At 40.9% G+C, this 19,716-nt stretch overlaps 1 protein-coding gene, 1 non-coding gene and 1 pseudogene across 8 annotated transcripts in view; 1 reads left to right on the top strand and 2 right to left on the bottom strand.

Annotated features, from left to right (window-relative positions):
* The window catches only part of SPECC1 (sperm antigen with calponin homology and coiled-coil domains 1), a 316,918-nt gene that overhangs the window by 185,081 nt on the left and 112,121 nt on the right, over positions 1-19,716 (bottom strand). The window lies entirely within an intron of this gene.
* LOC115894812 overlaps positions 1-19,716 on the bottom strand; it is a 42,983-nt pseudogene that overhangs the window by 19,811 nt on the left and 3,456 nt on the right.
* LOC115894973 lies at positions 8,743-8,844 on the top strand. The gene has a single exon (XR_004055191.1). It is a non-coding gene; the product is annotated as a U6 spliceosomal RNA (small nuclear RNA).

A 19,716-nucleotide genomic window follows, 5' to 3' on the forward strand; every position in this document is an offset into this window, starting at 1 on the left:
GGTGCAGGTGGCAGGTGGGAGAAGGATTTGAGAGATTGGCCATATTGAGCAAATAGGCACATACATTGAGGATAATGAGAGTCATGTTTCTCACTACTACCAGAGATGATGGTTACAAACAGAGAAAGGGGCAAGGCTAGAAAGAACCCTGAGTGGTTGGATTGAAATTGGAGGCGTGGCTTTATTATAGATACACGGGTAATATGTAATATATATTTTATCATATATTTTGTTATATTTATATTAAATAAATATATACATATGTTCGTAATATGTTTATATTTAAATATATAAATATATAAAGTAATACTTAGATATAATGTGTGAATATTCTATATGGGACTATATAATCTTATAACCCTAACCATCAACTGTTATGAATAACACCATCTGGGCCCCAAGAAACACTTCACATCTCTTTTCCTTGTCCTTGAAACGAAAGGGACGGGGTCTGAACGCTGTGAGGGTTTGTGGGTTGTACCACTGCCCACAGTGGAGACTGGCCTGATTGGGAATACGGAGTGCAAAGCTGGGAGGGGCTTTGATAACAGATCACACAAATGATTCAGCCTGTTAAACTGGTTTCAGATAGGATGAATACAATACATTCTTACACTTTGCCAGAGGCACCAAGTTCCATTTTCCATTTTCTTTTTCTTTCCATCCCAACAGGTGGTTCTGGAATGTTCATGAATCACTGCAGTGTTTGCAACAGGAGCCATGGTGGCTGAGGAGTAGTTTGCAATACTAAACTATTCTTATTCCTCTCAAATTTATGTATATGCAAATCTAGACATAACATGAGTCAAGTGTGATTTTGAAAAAAAGAAAAGTCTTTAAAAAGCAAAGCCTGAAACACTGGGCAAGGCACTCCACGCTGAGGTAGGTAGATTTTTTTTTTTTAACTGCTGTGATTCCTAAGTAGGCAATTCTATTAAGGGAGATAGTTCGGGGTGGGGGCAGGGTGGGAAATAACATTTTACAAAATAATCTACACTTCTGCTTCTGTCCTAGGCACGTGTATTTGTCATTTCACTTAATTCTCACACTGTAGGAGATGGGTAAGACTAGCTCTGTTTTTCAGATAAGGAAATAATAAAGATGAGCAGAACTCAGTGAAATGGGGATAAAAAAACAGTAGAGAAAAACAAGTGAGACAAACAGCTGGTTCGGAAAAAAAAATTATAAAATTGACAAACTTCTAACAAAAAAAGAGAAAGAAAATACAGATGACCAATGACAGGAATGAAACTGGGGTATCACTACAGACCCCACAGACTCAAAAGGATTAAGGGGAATACTATGAATATCTATACATACATAAAATTTGACAGTTTAGAAGACATGGACCAACTGCTTGAAAAATAAAACTCACTCAATATCAAGCAGGTAATATGAGCAGCCCTATAACAATTAGGGAAATGTGAATTTGAAAATTTTTTAAACTCACCCTTTCACACCAAACCAACCAACCAACCTCTAAGTAGAGAAAATTTCACTCAGAATTCTACCAAATATTTAATGAAGAATTAACACAAACTTTACCTAATTTCTTCCAGAAAAAAAAGAAAAATTAGGAATACTTCCCAATTTACTTTATGAAGTAGTATTATTCTGATACTAAAACCAGAAAATATCAGTACAAAAAATGCAAACTACAGACCCTCGCGAATACAGATTTTTAAATTCTTAACAAAATGCTAGCAAATAGAATTCAGTAATATATAAAAATAATCATATACCATGACCAACTGAACTTTAGAAGGTACAAGGCAGGTTCAAGATACGAAAAATCAGTCCATGTAATCTACCATATTAACAGGCTAAGAAAAGTCACATAATCACATCTATCAATGCAGAGAAAACATTAGACAAATTAAAAATCCACTCTCGGTAAAGACTGGAATAGAGGGACATTTCTCAGGAAAAAAATCTTAGAAAAACTGGAATAGAGGGGAAATTCCTCAACTTGCTAAAGAGGATCTACAAAAACTCCCAAAAGCTAACATTATATAATTAATGGTTAAAGACTGAATGCTTGGCCAGGCATGGTGGCTCACACCTGTAATCCCAGCATTTTGGGAGGCCAAGGCGGGCAGATTGCCTGAGCTCAGGAGTTTGAGACCAGCCTGGGCAACACAGTGAAACCCCATCTCTACTAAAATACAAAAAATTAGCCAGGCGTGGTGGTGTGCACCTGTAATCCCAGCTATTGGGAGGGTGAGGCAGGAGAATTGCTTGAAACTGGGAGGCAGAGGTTGTAGTGAGCTGAAATTGTGCCACTGCACTCCAGCCTGGGTGACAGAGTGAGACTCCATCTTCAAAAAAGGAAAAAAAAAAAAAAAAAAAGACTGAATGCTTTCCACCTAGGATCAGGAACAAGACAAAGATGTCTACTCTCAGCACTTCTATTCAATATAGTGTTAGAATTTCTAGCGAGTGTAATAAGACATGAAAAGGAAATAAAAGGCATACAGATCAGAAATGAAGAACTAAAACCGTCCCGGCTGGGCACAGTGGCTGATGCCTGTAATCCTAGCACTTTGGGAGGCCAAGGTGGGTGGATCACTTGAGGTCAGGTATTCAGAACCAGCCTGGCCAACATGGTGAAACCCCATCTCTACTAAAAATACAAAAAAATTAGGATGCCCATAATCCCACCTACTCAGGGGGCTAAGGCAGGAGAATCGCTTTCATCTGGGAGGCAGAGGTTGCAGTGAGCCAAGATCATGCCACTGCACTCCAGCCTGGGCAACAGAAGATGACAATGACTCAAAAGAAAAAGAAAAAGAAAGAAAGAAAACTGTCCCTATTTGTAGATGACACGATTGTTGACATTGAAAAACCCCAAGGAATCTACAACAAACAAAAAATCCTCCTAGAACTAATAAGTGAGTTTAGCAAAGTTGCAAGATATAAGGCAAACATATGAAAATCAATTGCATTTCAATATGCTAGCAATGAACACACAAACACCAAAATTAAAAATACAGTATCATTTACAATTGCTCAAAATTAAAAAATAAGTACTTAGGTGTAAATCTAACAAAGCAGGTACAGGGTTTGTATGCTGAAAACTACAAAATGCTGATGAAAGAAATCATAGATCTCAATAAATGGAGACCCATACCGTGTTTATGGATTAGAAGATTCAACATAGTAAAAACATGTCAATTCTCCCCAAATTGATTTACAGGTTTAACACAATTCCTATCAAATCCCAGAAGATTTATTTGTAGGTGTATTTATGTGGGAAGTCAAAGGAACCAGACTAGCTGAAACAATTTTGGAAAAGAATAATAAAGTAGGAAGAATCGGTCTACCTGATTTCAAGACATTACAAAGCTACCATAATCAACAGTATGAGGTATTGTCAGAGGGATAGACATATAGATCAACGACACAAAATGGAGAATCCAGAATAAAAGTATGCCCAACTGAGTTTTTCTTTTTTAATAGAGACAGGGTCTCGCTCTGTCACCCAGGCTGGAGTGCAATGGCGTTATTATAGATCACTGCAGACTTGACCTCCGAGGCTCACACAATCCTTCCACCTCAGCGTCTCAAGTAGCTGGGATCACAAGTGTGCACCACCATACCCAGCTAATTTTTGTATTTTTTGTAGAGACGGGATCTTGCCATGTTGTCCAGGCTGCCATCCTCTGGCCTCAGCCTCCCAAAGTGGTGGGCTTACAGGTGTGAGCCACCATGCCCAGCCCCAACTGATTTTCACAAAAGTAGAAAAGCGATTCAATAGAGAAAGAATATCCTTTCCAACAATGGAGCAACTGGACATCCACAACAAAAGTAACCTTGACCCAAGTCTCACAACTTTTGCAAAAATTAACTGAAAATGGATCACACACTTAAATGTAAATGTAAAACTATAAGACTTTTGGGGAAAATATCAGAGAAAATCTTAAAGAACTGGCTCTAGGCAGCTGGGTGCAGTGGCTCACACCTGTAATCCCAGTACTTTGAGAGGCTGAGGCAGGTGGATTACCTAAGGTCAGGAGTTCAAGACCAGCCTGGGCAACATGGTGAAACCCCGTTTCTACTAAAAATACAAAAATTAGCTGGGCGCGGTGGCACGTGCCTGTAATCCCAGCTATTTGGGAGGCTGAGGCAGGAGAATTGCTTGAGCCCAGGAGGCAGAGGTTGCAGTGAGCCAAGATTGCGCCATTGCACTCCAAGCCTGGGCAACAGAGCATGACTCCGTCTCAAAAAAAAAAAAAAAAAAAAAAAAGAAGAAGAAGAGAAAAAAAAAAAAACTGGCTCCAGGCAAATAATTTTGACATCTAAAGCATAATCTATATAAGGGAAAATTAGTAAGTTGGACTTCATCAAAATTAAAAACTTTTGCTCTGTGAAAGACCCTGTTATAAGGTTGAAAAGATAAAAGAGAGACTGGAAGAACATATTTACAGACCACATATCCAATAAAGAACTAGTTTCTAGTATATATAGACTACTCACAGAATTCAACACTTAAAACAAAAAAATCTGGCTGCGCGCGGTGGCTCATGCCTGTAATCCCAGCACTTTGGGAGGCCGAGGCGGGTGGATCACGATGTCAGGAGATGGAGACCATCCTGGCTAACACGGTGAAACCCTGTCTCTACTAAAAATACAAAAAATTAGCCGAATGTGGTGGTGGGTGCCCGTAGTTCCAGCTACTCGGGCGGCTGAGGCAGGAGAATGGCGTGAACCCAAGAGGTAGAGGCTGCAGTGAGCCAAGTTTGTGCCACTGCACTCCAGCCTGGGCAACAGAGTGAGACTCCATCTCAAAGAAAGAAAAAAACAATCATGGTATCCAATTAGAAAATGGGCAGAAAACATGAACAAACATTTTGCTGAAGAGGATATACAGATCACAAGCCCATGGATGCTCAACATCATTAGCCATTAGGAAAATCCAAATTTTACAAATGACAATTAACTATCACGACACAACTATCCCCATGACTAAAACAAAAAAGAGTAACTACAGTACCCAATGCTGGCAAGGATGTAGAAAAGCTGAATCAGTCATAGATTACTGGTGGGAATGTAAAATGATACAGTCACACTGGAAACACAATTTGGCAGTTTCTTAAAAAACTAAACATGCCACTACCCTGTGACCCCAAAACTGCTCTCCTGGGCATCTTCCCCAGAGAAATGCTCCCACAAAATGTTCACACAAATCTGTACATGAAGTTTATAACAGCTTTATTCATAACAGCAAAAAACTGGCAACAACTCAGATTCAACAGGTGAGCAGTTGAACAAACTGTGGTGCATGCATACCATAAAATACAGGAAGAAATAAAAAAGGAACAAACTTTCATACATGTAACAACAGGGATGAACGTCCAGAGGATTATGCTGAGTAAAAAAAAGCCAATCCCAAAAGCGTATACACTTTTGTGTGTACCATTCCATTTACGTAACATTCTTGAAATAACAAAATGATAGTAATGAAAAACAAACTATTGTGATTGCCAAGGGCTAAAAGGGGTAGGGACAGGGAAAGGGATCATATGAGGGGCCCTTTTGGTGGTGGAAATGTTCTATAAGGTCATCATGTCAATGTTAATATCCTGGTTGTGATATTATATTATCATTTAGCAAGATATCACCAGTGGGGGAAACTGGGTAAAGGGTACAGGGGATCTACCTGTAATATTTCTTACATCTGCATGTGAAGAATCTATAATTAGTACAAAATAAAAAAAATTAAATATTAATACATTTAGTTAAACTTTTAAAAAACAGACCAGGGCCAGCATGGTGGCTCACACCTGTAATCCCAGCACTTTGGGAGGCCAAGGTGGGCAAATCGCGAGGTGAAGAGATCGAGACCATCCTGGCCAACATGGTGAAACCCTGTCTCTACTAAAAATACAAAAATTAACCGGGCGTGGTGGTACGCACCTGTAGTCCCAGCTACTCGGGAGGCTGAGGCAGGAGAATTGCTTGAACCCAGGAGGCGGAGGCTGCAGTGAGCTGAGATCATGCCACTGCACTCCAGCCTGGTGACAGAGTGAGACTCAATCTCAAAAAAAAAAAAAAAAAAAAAAAAACAGGCCAGGCTCACACCTGTAATCCCAGCACTTTGGGAGGCCAGGATGGAAGGATGGCTTCAGCCCAGCAGTTCCAGACCAGCCTAGGCAACATAGTGAGCACCTGTCTCTACAAAAAAATTTAAAAAATTAACCAGGCATGGTGGCGCATGGCTGTAGTCCCAGTAACTCTGGAGGCTGAGGCAGGAGGATCGTTTGAGGCCAGGAGTTTGAGGCTGCAGTGAGCCATGATCATGCCATTGTACTCCAGCCTGTGTGACAGAGTGTGATGCTGTCTCTAAAAATAAAAAATTAAATTAAAAAATTTAAAAACATGAAATATATTTCACCCTTTACATTGATTTTAATTTATATTTTGAAGAAAAAAATTTTTTAATTATATTTGAATATCATTAATTTTTTTAATCTTTGAGAAGAATTACAAATTGCAAAGTGATAAAAATGAGAAAATACTAAAGTAGAACTTGGGGGAAGCTGGGAAGAAAAACTAAAATTCACCACACAAAATTCACCCATTACTAATTTAAAAAAAAATGAAAATGAGTAAGAAAAGTATTGTCAATAGATCAACAGGCTATGAGGTCATCTGAAGTCCCTGACACTTGATTTCCTTTACTAGAATATTTAATTATATCAGAACATTGTGAATAAACAGACAGCCTCCACTATACTCTTGCCCCAAGCCTTACAAATATGAGGGGCATGCCTGCTTCCTGCTTCCCCTCTCCCTCCTTGTGATCTGACAGCACTCCTGAATGGGAAAACATTTATAAATACCTACGTCCAGAATCTAACTCTGTTTTACAGAGAAACACAAAACAGTTTCACACAGCATGGCTATTATACACTGAATTTTCTAGGAATGCAACTAACATGTAACTTAAGGAAAGACAGTACTTTGCTTTATTCAAAATGTTTACCCTGAGCTGTCAGCATTTCAAAGTCACTAATGTCAACACTGCCTGGTATTTGAATTCTCAACACTGCACCCATGAGTCAATCTCATTCGTAGCATTCAAGCTTATAGACAGCAATCTCCACTAATGTACAAACATCTGACTGTCTTCTAATGGAGTCAGGCTCCAGCATTTACACACTGATATGTCACTTTATTAGAAATTATTTGCCTATTACTTCTTCTCTACATTACAAGTACAGGATTATATTGATTTTTTTCAGTAATGTATATGGACTGGTGAATTTCATTTTTACAGAATAATCATCATCTAAAAGGGTAACTGGACTACTAGGTTGAGGTCTCTGCCATGAGCAGCTTCAGAAGGCCTGCTAGTGCTCCCTTCTCCTTGCCTGCATGCACAGAAGGCCACACAAGGGAAACAGCAATGGCCAGCTGATAAGAACAGGGGTCATCGTGCAAGCAGAAGGGGAGGACAAGGCCACCTTCCAGCAGGCACTAAAGTAACAATGAGAACAACAAAAACAAAATACATAGAAAAGAAAAAAATGGCAAAATTGTACTTCAGGCTTTAGTGCCCTCCTTACTTTCACCCCAAATAATGCAAAAATTTTTCCTCTTCCTTCAACAGAGCATAAATGATATGACCTGGCTGGGCACCATGGCTTACACCTATAATACCATCACTTTGGGAGGCTGAGGCAAGAGGATTGCTGGAGGCCAGGAGCTCGAGGCTACAGTAAGCTATAATCATGCCACTGCACTTCAGCCTGGGCAAAAGAGTGACAGCCTGTTTAAAAAAAAAAAAAAAAAACCTGATAACCACACATTCTCCAGTGGTATCTCTCTCAGTCTCTCAATTTCTGATTTTTGGACAAACACTAGCTTCCCTCTGTAAGATAGGTGATCACAGAAAACTCTCTAGATCTATCTGGAAAGCTCTGGAAGATCATAAAAGGGGACCAGCTGAGGATTCCAAGTAAATATGCACCTATGAAACAAAGTTACTGGTAGAAATCGGAGATTTCAAAAAAATCTCCAATTTGCTTTCTCATTGAAATTCAAGATTTGATAGCTATGAAATTTGAGCAAGAAGTCATGCAGAAGAAATAATTTGAAAGCAGAGAAATTAGACTAAAGATTAAAAACACAATAGTTGAAGAAAAGAAACATACAAACATACAAAGCAAAGCATATTAGATGATAAACTTTGAAAAAACAGCATGAATGAAAGTGATCACGAGAATCAGAGAAAATATATGTGACACAGAAGAAATACCCAGGAGACCAAATACACACATACTTTAATTTCCTGGAGGAGACTCCAGGGTGAAAAGAGAAGCAATAATCAAAGCAATAACAGAATGCCTAGAAGGCATTTAATAAAACCCATCACCAAATCCTAATAACTCAAAGGAATGTAGGAGAAGACTTAACATGTAAAACAATGCCCCAAGCCAACTTTCTGCATCATATTTAATGAGAAAACACCAAAATCACCCACAGTAAAGTGAGAGCAAGTCAAGGTGTCACTAGCATTTAACACAACTGGGATCACACACAAAACAGCAAGAACCAGAAATAAAAGAACAACTCCTGGAATGGAGGAGAAAAAAGGCATTGTTATCTGCAGCTGATATGACTGTCTGCTTGGAAGACATCTGAGAATCAACTGAAAACCATTAGTGCTAAGGAGAGGATGGTAAGGGACCGAACCAGTTCCAAACTAAATATTTTTAAACTATGTAATTAGAAAATATAGTCAGTGACAGTGCTAACACCAAAATTGGAATGATACAGAGAAGATTAGCATGGTTCCTGTGTAAGGATGACATTCAAAGTCGTCAAATAGTCCATATTTTTAAAAATAAGAAAAAAATGAAATGAACAAAGAATCCCATTCACAATAGGAATAAAAGTATAAAACAAAGGCATAAACTCAACAAAAAAGGAAGGAAGGAAGGAAGGAAGGAAGGAAGGAAGGAAGGAAGGAAGGAAGGGAGGGAGGGAGGGAGGGAGGGAGGGAGGGAGGGAGGGAGGGAGGGCGGGCAGGAGGCAGGGAGGGAGGGAAGGCATAAACAAAGATAAACTCAACAAAAAGGAAAGGAGGGGAGGAGAGCAGGGAAGGAGGGGGGAAGGAAATAGCAAACTTTAGGGGAAGAGTCAAAAAAAAAAAAGGAAGAGAGGACATGGAGAACTGGAGAGACTGACAGGTCCTGGATGGAAAGAGTTGGCAAATATGTCAATATTCTTGCGGGAGGTGCAGGGAGAGCTCCCCGCTGTCTATATCACAGGCACCCAGGGAGGACCCAGGAAAGCTTCCACCCCCAAACCAGCACTGCACCTTGTGCCAACACAGAAAGCCACAGAAAACCCTTGGCCCCGCTCCAAAGCCCTAACTAAATCATGTACTCCCGGGAAACGCAGGGCCAAGACACCACCATGGGCGTCATCAAGCTTAGAATCAATTCAGCACCATGTTCTCACTCATAGGTGGGAATTGAACAATAAGAACACTTGGACACAGGAAGGGGAACATCACACACTGGGGCCTGTTGTGGGGTGGGGGGAGGCGGGAGGGATAGCATTAGGAGATATACCTAATGTAATTAATGAGTTAATGGGTGCAGCACACCAACATGGCACATGTATACGTATGTAACAAACCTGCACGTTGTGCACATGTACCGTAGAACTTAAAGTATAATTTTAAAAAAGAGGGAAAAAAAGAAAAAAAAAAGAATTAATTCAGCACCTTAACTAGTGTGGAGTTCATAACATCCTCACAACTGGGTTTACCTCGGACACCACCAGAAGCTGAAAGCCATTCCTGCTCCATCCACGTATGATGGATAAACAAAGTGTGGCTATCCAGACAATGGATTATTATTCAGCCTTAAAAAGGAAGGAAATTCTGACACATGCCCCAGTGTGGATGAACCTGAAGGATACTATGTTAAGGGAAATAAGCCAGTCACAAAAGGATACTGTATGATCTCGCTTGGATGCAGAATCTTAAACAGTCAAACTCACAGAAACAGAAAGTCAAGTGGTGACTGCCAAGGGCTGCAGACTGGGCAACGGGGAGTTGTTCAGTGGGTACAGATCTGTAAGTTTGAGGGACCTGCTATGCAGCATTGCCCGTGAATTACACACTTAAAAATGTGTCCAGACAACCATTCTGCTTTTCACTTCCAGGAAATTAGGTTGGTGCAAAAGTAATTGCAATTTTGAAAATGGCAAAAATCACAATTACTTTTTTGCACCAATCTAATACATTATATAAGATATTCAACACTTTATTATAAAATGGGCTCTGTATTAGATGATTTTGTCCAAATGTAGGCTAATATGAGAGTTGTGAGCCCCGTTTAAGGCAGGCTGGGCTCAGCTATGATGTTCAGAAGGTTAGGTGCATTAAATGTATTTTCAACTTAGCATATTTTCAGCTTATGATGGGTTTATCTGGAAGTAACCAATGAAATAACTGGAGGAGCATCTGTACTGAATCTGAATTTTTTTTTAATCACAAAATATATTCATTGATAAATGAACTCTCTAAAATTATGAAAACAACAACAAACTCATTCCTGGCATGCTGTGATTTTGCAGGTTCTCATCTCCAAACAGACTTGGCCCCACCTGCCCCAGGCCCCTCCCTTGAGTCCCCAACACTTCTTCAGGGCCCTTCAGAACTCACAGTGAAATCAACACTTCCTATAGACTGAGCTCTCTGAACGTCCCCTCACTTCCACAGCTGGATGAATCCCACCACTGCCTTTCCAAGTCAGTCTGTTCATTTTCTCACATTTCCCAAGCTGAAGGTCTCATTGTACCTCATACCTATGACTGTTGCTTCCCCACTGTCTGTTCCCTTCCCCACTGTAAACAGACACCCTCCATCTCCGCAGTTCACGCAGCAGGACCTGGCATCCTCTTCCCCTCCCTGTTGCCATCTACACACCCCCACTCCATTCTCCCCATTCCCTGACATCCCTGGCTCACGGCGCTCCTCCTTCTGTGGCATCCAAGAAACTGACCCACCCACCTTCCAGCCTCTCAATTCCAAGACTTCCAACACCACCTTCCTCCACTCTCACCCCAGCAAGCCAACCCATCCATGGTTTTCTCTCAGCTTCTGTTTCCTACTCTGCAAATCCTGGTCCCAATATTTATCTTGCATGGACTTGGACAGTCTGCTTAATCTCTTTATGCCTCAGTCTCCTGATCTATAAAATGGGAATGATAATAAGGGGACTATGTCATAGGGTTGTAGTAAAGACTAAAGGAGACTATATTCATTGCATACTGAGAACAGTGGTTAGCACATAGTGAGCAAAGAATGCTAGTCACCAGTAATAGTAATTCTACAACAGGTAAAGATGATGGGGGAAGAAAACAAGTCTCCCTACCTGAGGCAAACAGAGTAGCAGAACAAAGAACTCTGGAGTCAGACCCTGGGTTTGAATTTGGGAACACTACCTATCCTGGAGCCTTGGCTTCTTCACGTGTCAGATGGGGATAAGAATACTTACCTTCCATGTTAGACGAGTTCCCCTGATAGGAGCCCAGAGTTATTCCCTCTCCGTGTCAGAGAGGACAGGTGTCTCAGGTTGGAGCCTCAGGCATTACCTGGGTGTGATGCAGGTAACTGGAGCATGCAGGGGTCCACGTATCAGTGAGGACATGGACAGCTTCTTGGCAGTGAGCCAATCATGACTGCTTGCCCTTACTGATCACCATCTGAGATGTCTGAGATTCTGCAAGCATTCAAGTGGAGTTTGGCCACAGTAAAACTAGCCCTTCACATTTATTTTGCCTTTTAGAAAACACTGATATCAGTTTAAAATAGTGACATGTCTTTGGATCCCACGTGTGCTATATAAAGAAACATCTAAATGGGCACTTCCATGTCTCATGGTTTTAAAAATGTTTTAAATGTGGCTGTGCGAACCTCCTTCTAGCCGACTGCTGTCTCCAGAAGAGATCCATGTTCACTCCTCATCTCTTGGGAAGGCCCATCAGATTTCATTTCACTCATCCCACTGCTAACATAAGCAGAAATCTTACCCTACACCAACTTTACCATCCATCAGGAGAATCCAGCAATCCTACTTCCAGGTATATACCCTCAAAAAGTCAAAGCAGTGTCTCAAGGAGATATTTGTACACCTGTGTACAGAGCAGCATTATTCACAATAGCCAAAAGGTAGAAATGGGCCAAGGGTACTTCAACAGGTGAATGGATAAAGAAAATATGGTATATCCACACAAGGAAATATTATTTAACCTCAAAAAGGAAGGAAATTCTGACACGTGCTACAGCGTGGATCAACCTTGAGGATATTATGCTGAGCGAAATAAGCCAGTTGCAAAAGGACAAACACTGTATGATGCCACTCTTGTGAGGAACCTAGAGCAGTCAGATTCATAGAGACAAAGAACAGAACGGCGCTTGAAAGGAGCTAAGGGAAGCGGAATGGGAAGCGAGTGTTTAATGGGGACAGACTTTCGCTTTGGGAAGATGAAATAGTTCTGGAGATGGAAGGTGGTGATGGTTGTACAACAATGTGAATGAACTTAATGCCACTGAACTGTACTATTAAAGATGATTATGTGTATTTTTCTACAATTCAAAAACCAGGAAAGTTGAGAGCCGGCTGGCTTTCCCCTTCAGAATATATCCAGACACTGCGGTGCGCTGGTGCCACGGCTGCCGGCCCAGCCCAGGTCACTTCTTTCCTAGACCACAGCCCTAGCCTCCAAACTGGTCTGTGCACTCCATCTGTCCACTCTCAAGAAGCAGCCCAAAGCAGTCATTTTAAAACAAGGTCAGGTCATACCACTGCTCTGTGCAAAACCTTGCAAATTTCCCCAGTGGAGTCAGAGCAAAAAAATCCAAAGTCCTGACAGTGACTCGCAAGCTCCCCCATCTTTCTGCCCTCCTCCCCAACTGCTTGTTCACTCTGCTGCGGCCCCACTGGCCTTTCTACCACTCCCTGGACGTGGGGGACAGAGGCCAGCGGTCATCTCTGCCTGGAGTGTCCACCACTCCAGCTGTCCACCTGGCTTTCTCATCTCTCCCATGACTTGCTCATGTACCTTTATGAAGGCAGGGATGTTTGTCCTGCTCACTCATATATATTCCTTTTGCCTAGAACAGTGCCAGGCACATGGTAGCCACTCAAAGATATTTGTTGAATTAATGAATAAATAGAAGGATTATTTCTAAAGTCAGAAACATTTGTCAGAACCAGAACTTGGAGCAGAGGAGCAGGTGGGTGCTTTTGACAAGGCTGCCACCTAGTGGTTGGATTCCTTGACAGCCTTCTGGGGGTTCCCCAATCTTTCACTTGATCCTGGGGCAGGCAGGGAGGACTACCACCTGCACACAAGGAATCTCCTCATTCCCTAAAAGCCACACCATTGTGTAAGATGAGATATACACAAAGGACACCTCAGGGAGAAAAAGAAGAATAAGAACTGGAATCCAGGCCAGGCGCAGTGGCTCATGCCTGTAATCCCAGCACCTTGCGAGGCCAAGGCAGGAGCCCAGGAGTTCAAGACCAGCCTGGGCAACATGGGGAGACCCTGGTGGTGTGCACCTGTAGTCCCAGCTACTCGAGAGCTGGGACAGGAGGATCTCTTGAGCCCAGAAGTTGGAGGCTGCAATCAGCTATGATTGCACCACTGCACTCCAGCCTGGACAACAGGGCAAAACTGTCTCTAGAAAAAAAAAAAAAAAAATCAGGATTTTTTGGAATCCAGATATGTGAATAATGTTAATGAAAGAAAACCAATTAGAAAAAGTGGATGTTCCATAATGAAACCTGGGGTGGGCACGGGAGAGAATAAGTCAAACTTGTTTGACCTTCCTGAAGCTAAGGTTCCTGGTCTAGATAAAATAACCATGCTCTTCCTTTGGCTGTTGTGAGCATCAAGAGAGACAGCAGCTCAGAGAAGCCAGCACGTGCAGGTAGGTGGCAGGGCTTGAAAATAGTAGTCCCTTTCGTGATTTTTGCTGTGTTCTTGCTATTGTTGGAACAAACTTTGGCATAGCCCCAGAGAACAGCATAAGGCCTGGCAACTAGAAACTGGAAATAGCCTTGAGAAGAATGAAGAAGCTCATGCCTCCCATTCAAGCAGTTCCAGTACCACCCATGACAGACGGCAAGTTGGCGCCCTAGGCAAGGCTGAGACAATGATATCATTATTACGACCAAAAGATTACACGTTTCTTCCTGGAGTAGATTTCAGGGATTCTCCCTGAAGACAGATCAGGAAAGGGTACAGTAAAATACAGGCCGACTATAGGTTTAATTCTTGTGCGTTCAAAGTCACAAATACTGTATTAAAATTTCATGACAAAAATATTTCTCAAAATTAACACAATTGAAATGAAATACAGGCCGGGCGTGGTGGCTCAAGCCTGTAATCCCAGCACTTTGGGAGGCCGAGATGGGCGGATCACGAGGTCAGGAGATCGAGACCATCCTGGCTAATACGGTGAAACCCCGTCTCTACTAAAAAAATACAAAAAACTAGCCAGGCGAGGTGGCGGGCGCCTGTAGTCCCAGCTACTCCGGAGGCTGAGGCAGGAGAATGGCGTGAACCCGGGAGGCGGAGCTTGCAGTGAGCTGAGATCTGGTCACTGCACTCCAGCCTGGGCGGCAGAGCGAGACTCCATCTCAAAAAAAAAAAAGAAAGAAAGAAAGAAATAAAATACAGATAATACCATGCTATGCAACGTAGAAAACTTGTCCCCAAGTCAAAAGTATAAAAACTAAGTCTTGCATGCCATAAAAAGAATTCTGCCCCCTGCAAGTCTAATATATGGTTGATTTCCTCTGAGAGGAAATTTCTCTGAAAGGAAATCAACTATATATTGCCAGAATTCCCTCAATTTCCTTTAATTTTATTATTTTTCTTCACAGCTGAGCCTATAGAAAATTGCTTTACGTCCAGTGAGCATCTAGTTTCTAACATGCTAAATAATTTCCATCTTTGTATCAACTGTATTTTTATTTTTTTGAGACTGAGTCTCACTGTGTCGCCCAGGCTCGAGTACAGTGGCACGGTCTCGGCTCACTGCAGCCTCCACTTCCCAGGTTCAAGAGATTCTCCTGCCTTAGCCTCCCAAGTAGCTGGGATTACAGGTGCCTGCCACCACACTTGGCTAATTTTTTTGTATTTTTAGTAGAGAAGGGGTTTCGCCATGTTGGTCAGGCTGGTCTCAAACTACCTCAGGTGATCCGCCTGCCTCGGGATCGGGAGGTCGGGAGTTTGAGACCAGTCTGACCAACATGGAGAAACCCCATCAATATTAAAAGTACAAAATTAGCCACACATGGTGGCGCATGCCTGTAATCCCAGCTACTCAGGAGGCCGAGGCAGGAGAATCGCTTGAACCCAGGAGGCAGAGATTATGGTGAGCCGAGATCACGCCATTGCACTCCAGCCTGGGCAACAAGAGTGAAACTCCATTTCAAAAAATAAAATAAAATAAACAAAAAAATAAAAGCTTCAGAAACAAAATGTAATTTTCAAATTCAACCCTATTAAGTCATATAATTTAATTTCACTTAAATGAAGTAATCGACAAACAATTTGTGTAACTAGGAGAATAATAACTGTCACTTACATTTCATTGCAGTCTGTAAAGTATTCACAGACCTTTTCCCCAACATCACTGTGTATTAGGCATGTAATTATTTCCTTTCTTTGACAAATAAAGGATGCCAATGTCCCTTGGGGCATGGGAACTTGTCTACTTTAGGAGCCAATACGAAACCAAGGTATTTTCCTAGAATCCTGTGCAAAGGAGCAGATGTTATAAGCAAACAAACAAACAAAAAAATCCACCAACAAATGGCTAAAGAACACTACAAAAGGCAAGTAGAAGAGGAAGGATTTTGTGAAGGCAAAAAAAAAAGTTTAGTTTACATTTATATTGTCTAAATTTATATTGCATTTACCTTGTCTTTTAATTTTTTATAGCAATGTATGCATATGTTTAAAATGTTCGGCCGGGCGCGGTGGCTCAAGCCTGTAATCCCAGCACTTTGGGAGGCCGAGACGGGCGGATCACGAGGTCAGGAGATCGAGACCATCCTGACTAACACAGTGAAACCCCGTCTCTACTAAAAATACAAAAAAAAAACTAGCCGGGCGAGGTGGCGGGCGCCTGTAGTCCCAGCTACTCGGGAGGCTGAGGCGGGAGAATGGCGCAAACCCGGGAGGCGGAGCTTGCAGTGAGCTGAGATCCGGCCACTGCACTCCAGTCCGGGCGACAGAGCGAGACTTCGCCTCAAAAAAAAAAAAAAAAAAAAAAAAAAAAAAAAAAAAAAATGTTCAAACAGCACAGGAAAATCTAAAATGAAAACATTTTCCTCTGCCACTTTCAATTCTGGTAACTCTCCTTAAAGAGAATCATTCTGACATCCTTCCAGGAAAAAAAGTTGATTTTAATAATTAATATATACTTTTAAAACCAAAACCAAATTAAGGGTATACCATATGCACCATATTATTTTCCCCACTTAGTAATGTATCTTGGAGATCTTTCCTAATCAGTACACACAAATCTACTGTATTCATTTTCATGCCTGTATACTCTTCTACTGCACCAAAATCACATTGTTCAACCAGCCCTGTACGAATACACACTTAGGTTGTCTCCCATATTATACTATCATAAATAATCATGCAATAGAACTTGCTCATACATGTTGGCATTCTTTTCCAAGAATATCAGTAACGTTAAGTGCTAAATAACAGAAATGCTTGATCAAAGGTTATATTAATATTTAGATATTACCAAATTGTCCCTGTGCATCAACCATATGTGACTCCTTATACCCTTAATGACACCAGAAATGATAAACTGTTTTAATTTTTGCTAATGCATTAGGGGAAATTATATACCTAGTTGTTGTTTTGCTTGCTTTATTTATTTATTTTTTTTTTTTGTGAGACAGGGTCTCACTGTTGCCCAGGCTGGAGTGTAGTGGCATAATTTCAGTTCACTGCAGCCTTCACTTCCCAGGTTCAAGTGATCCTCCCACCTCTGTCTCCCAAGTAGCTGGGACCACAGGTGCACGCTTCCATGCTCGGCTAATTTTTGTACTTTTTGTACAGATGGGGTTTCACCATGTTGCCCAGACTGGTCTCCAACTCCTGGACTCAAGCGATCTGCCCGCCTCAGCCTCCCAAAGTGCTAGGATTACAGGCGTGAGCCACCACACCCAGCCTTGCTTTACATTTCTTGAACTATAAGTAAGGCTTAGTATCTTTCCACTGGCCATCTGTATTTTTTCATGGGAGCTATATATATTTCTATTATATTATTTTTCCTTTTCTTCCTTTTTTTTTTTTTTTTTTTTTTTGAGCCAGTGTATCACTCTGTCACCCAGGCTAGAGTGCAGTGGTGTGTTCATAGCTCATGGCAGCCTCAAACTCCCAGGCTCAAGCAATCCTCCCACCTCAGCCTCCCAAATAGCTGGGACTACAGGCACGCACCCAGCTAATTTTTATTTATTTATTTATTTATTTATTTATTTATTTATTTATTTATTTATTTTTGTAGAGATGAGGTCTCACTATGTTGCCCAGGCTGGTCTTGAACTCCCGGGCTCAAGCAATCCTCCCACTTCGGCCTCCCAAATTGCTGCAATTATAGGCATGAGCCACCACATCTGGCCTATTTTTCTTTTTCTTATTGATTTGTATAAACTCTTTGTAAATAAGCCTTTTGTTACATGTATTGCAAATAATTTCCTCTTTTTGCAAAGAAGTTTCTTATATTTATGAAAGTACGTTTTTCATCCTTTCTTTCATGGCTTCTGTGTTTGTTCCTACTTAGAAAGGCTCTTCCAAGGCCAAGACTACGAATTAATTCTCTGATGCTTTCTCTTTGTAGTTCTGCAGTTTCATTTTTTAATATTTAAATCTTTAATCCTCTTAGAATTTATTTTGATGGGAGGAATGAGATAGTGATCCAGCTGTATTCTTTCCTAAATACTTACTCGGTCACATTTTTGAGTGAATTATCCCCTGTGATACAAAATGCCGCCTTTCCCCTCTACTAAATCTTCCAGTGTATTCTGCACTTTGTCCACCGTTCCACTGAGCTGCCTAGCGCCTCTTCAGTTCCAGAATGCCTAAGGTTAATCCCCTGATTACTATTTTCAGAATTTTCCTGGTTACTCTAGAATATCTATTCTGCTAGGTCAGGATTTCTTAGCAGCAGTACTGTTGATAGTTTTGGGCAGGACACTCTGCTGCAGGACGGTCCTGTGCATCCTAGGATGTTTAGTATCTCTGGCTTCTACCCACTAGATGGCAGTAGCAGCCCCGAGTCATAACAGCCAAAAAAAATGTCTCCAGACATTGCCAGTTGTTCCCTGGGTTGGAACTGGAGGGGCAAAATCGTCCCCCATTGAGAACAACGGGTTTTAGATAAATTCCAGTTATTTTATTATGCTTCCACTCCCAAATTCCCACTGATATTATAATCAAGATGAAAATGAATTCTTAGAATAATTCAGACATCCTTATTACATTTTATATGTTGTATAATTAAGTTTAATCTTAATTCTATTTAATTTTCCTATCTAAGAATCACATATATGTTTTCACTTATTTATGTCTTCTTTGAAGGACATAAGACTTCTCCTTCAAAAGAGTTTTAAGATATTTTTATATAGATGCTTACACTATTTATTTCTAAATATTTTGCCCTTTCATTCCTTTATAAATAGAATTGTTTCTTACATTATTATCTTTTCTAATTAGTCACTGATAAGAAAGCAATTGATGGCCGGCGTGGTGGCTCAAGCCTGTAATCCCAACACTTTGGGAGGCCAAGGAGGGGGGATCACGAGGTCAGGAGATCAAGACCATCCTGGCTAACATGGTGAAACCCCATCTCCACTAAAAATACAAAAAAATTAGCTGGACGTGGTGGTGGGTGCCTGTAGTCCCAGCTATTCGGGAGGCTGAGGCAGGAGAATGGCGTGAACCCGGGAGGCGGAGCTTGCAGTGAGCCGAGATTGTGCCACTGCACTCCAGCCTGGGCTACAGAGTGAGACTCCATCTCAAAAAAAAAAAAAAAAAAAAAAAAAAGCTATTGATATATTATAGTCTACAACTGGCCACATACCAAACTCTTATTGTCTCTAATAGAATTTAAGAAAATTCTAAGACATAATTTTCAGGAAATTCAAAGCATACAATGTTATTATCTGATTACAATCATCATTTTGCTCCCTCATTTCCAATATTTATGTGCTTCCATATCTCTCTTATCTTACTGCCTTGGTTAATATCTACAGAAAATTTTAGATGACAGTGGTGATAGTAAGCAACCTTGAATTATCTTTGACTTTAATGGGAATTGCTGGCTTTTGTTTGTGACACATACATCATTAAAGATGTCTCTGCACATGTACAGTCTATCAAGAGCTTGTTGTTAAATCAGAAAGATTGTTAATTGTGTCAAATGTATGTTCTGCATCTATAGAGGTAACTGTACAGTTTTTCTTCTTTGGTCTGTTAATATGGTATGATGGATTGTATTCCAAAATTTCGTAATATTCATCCATTCTTGGGTGGCATAAATTCACTTAGTTGTGATGTACACTACTGTTCTTTTAATGTATTGTTCAATCCTATGTGCTAATATTTTTATTTCAAATTTTTTAAATTTTTATTTATTTTTTTATTTTTTTGAGATGG

This window comes from Rhinopithecus roxellana, chromosome 19 (assembly GCF_007565055.1).
Source record: "Rhinopithecus roxellana isolate Shanxi Qingling chromosome 19, ASM756505v1, whole genome shotgun sequence".
Lineage (NCBI taxonomy): Eukaryota > Metazoa > Chordata > Mammalia > Primates > Cercopithecidae > Rhinopithecus > Rhinopithecus roxellana.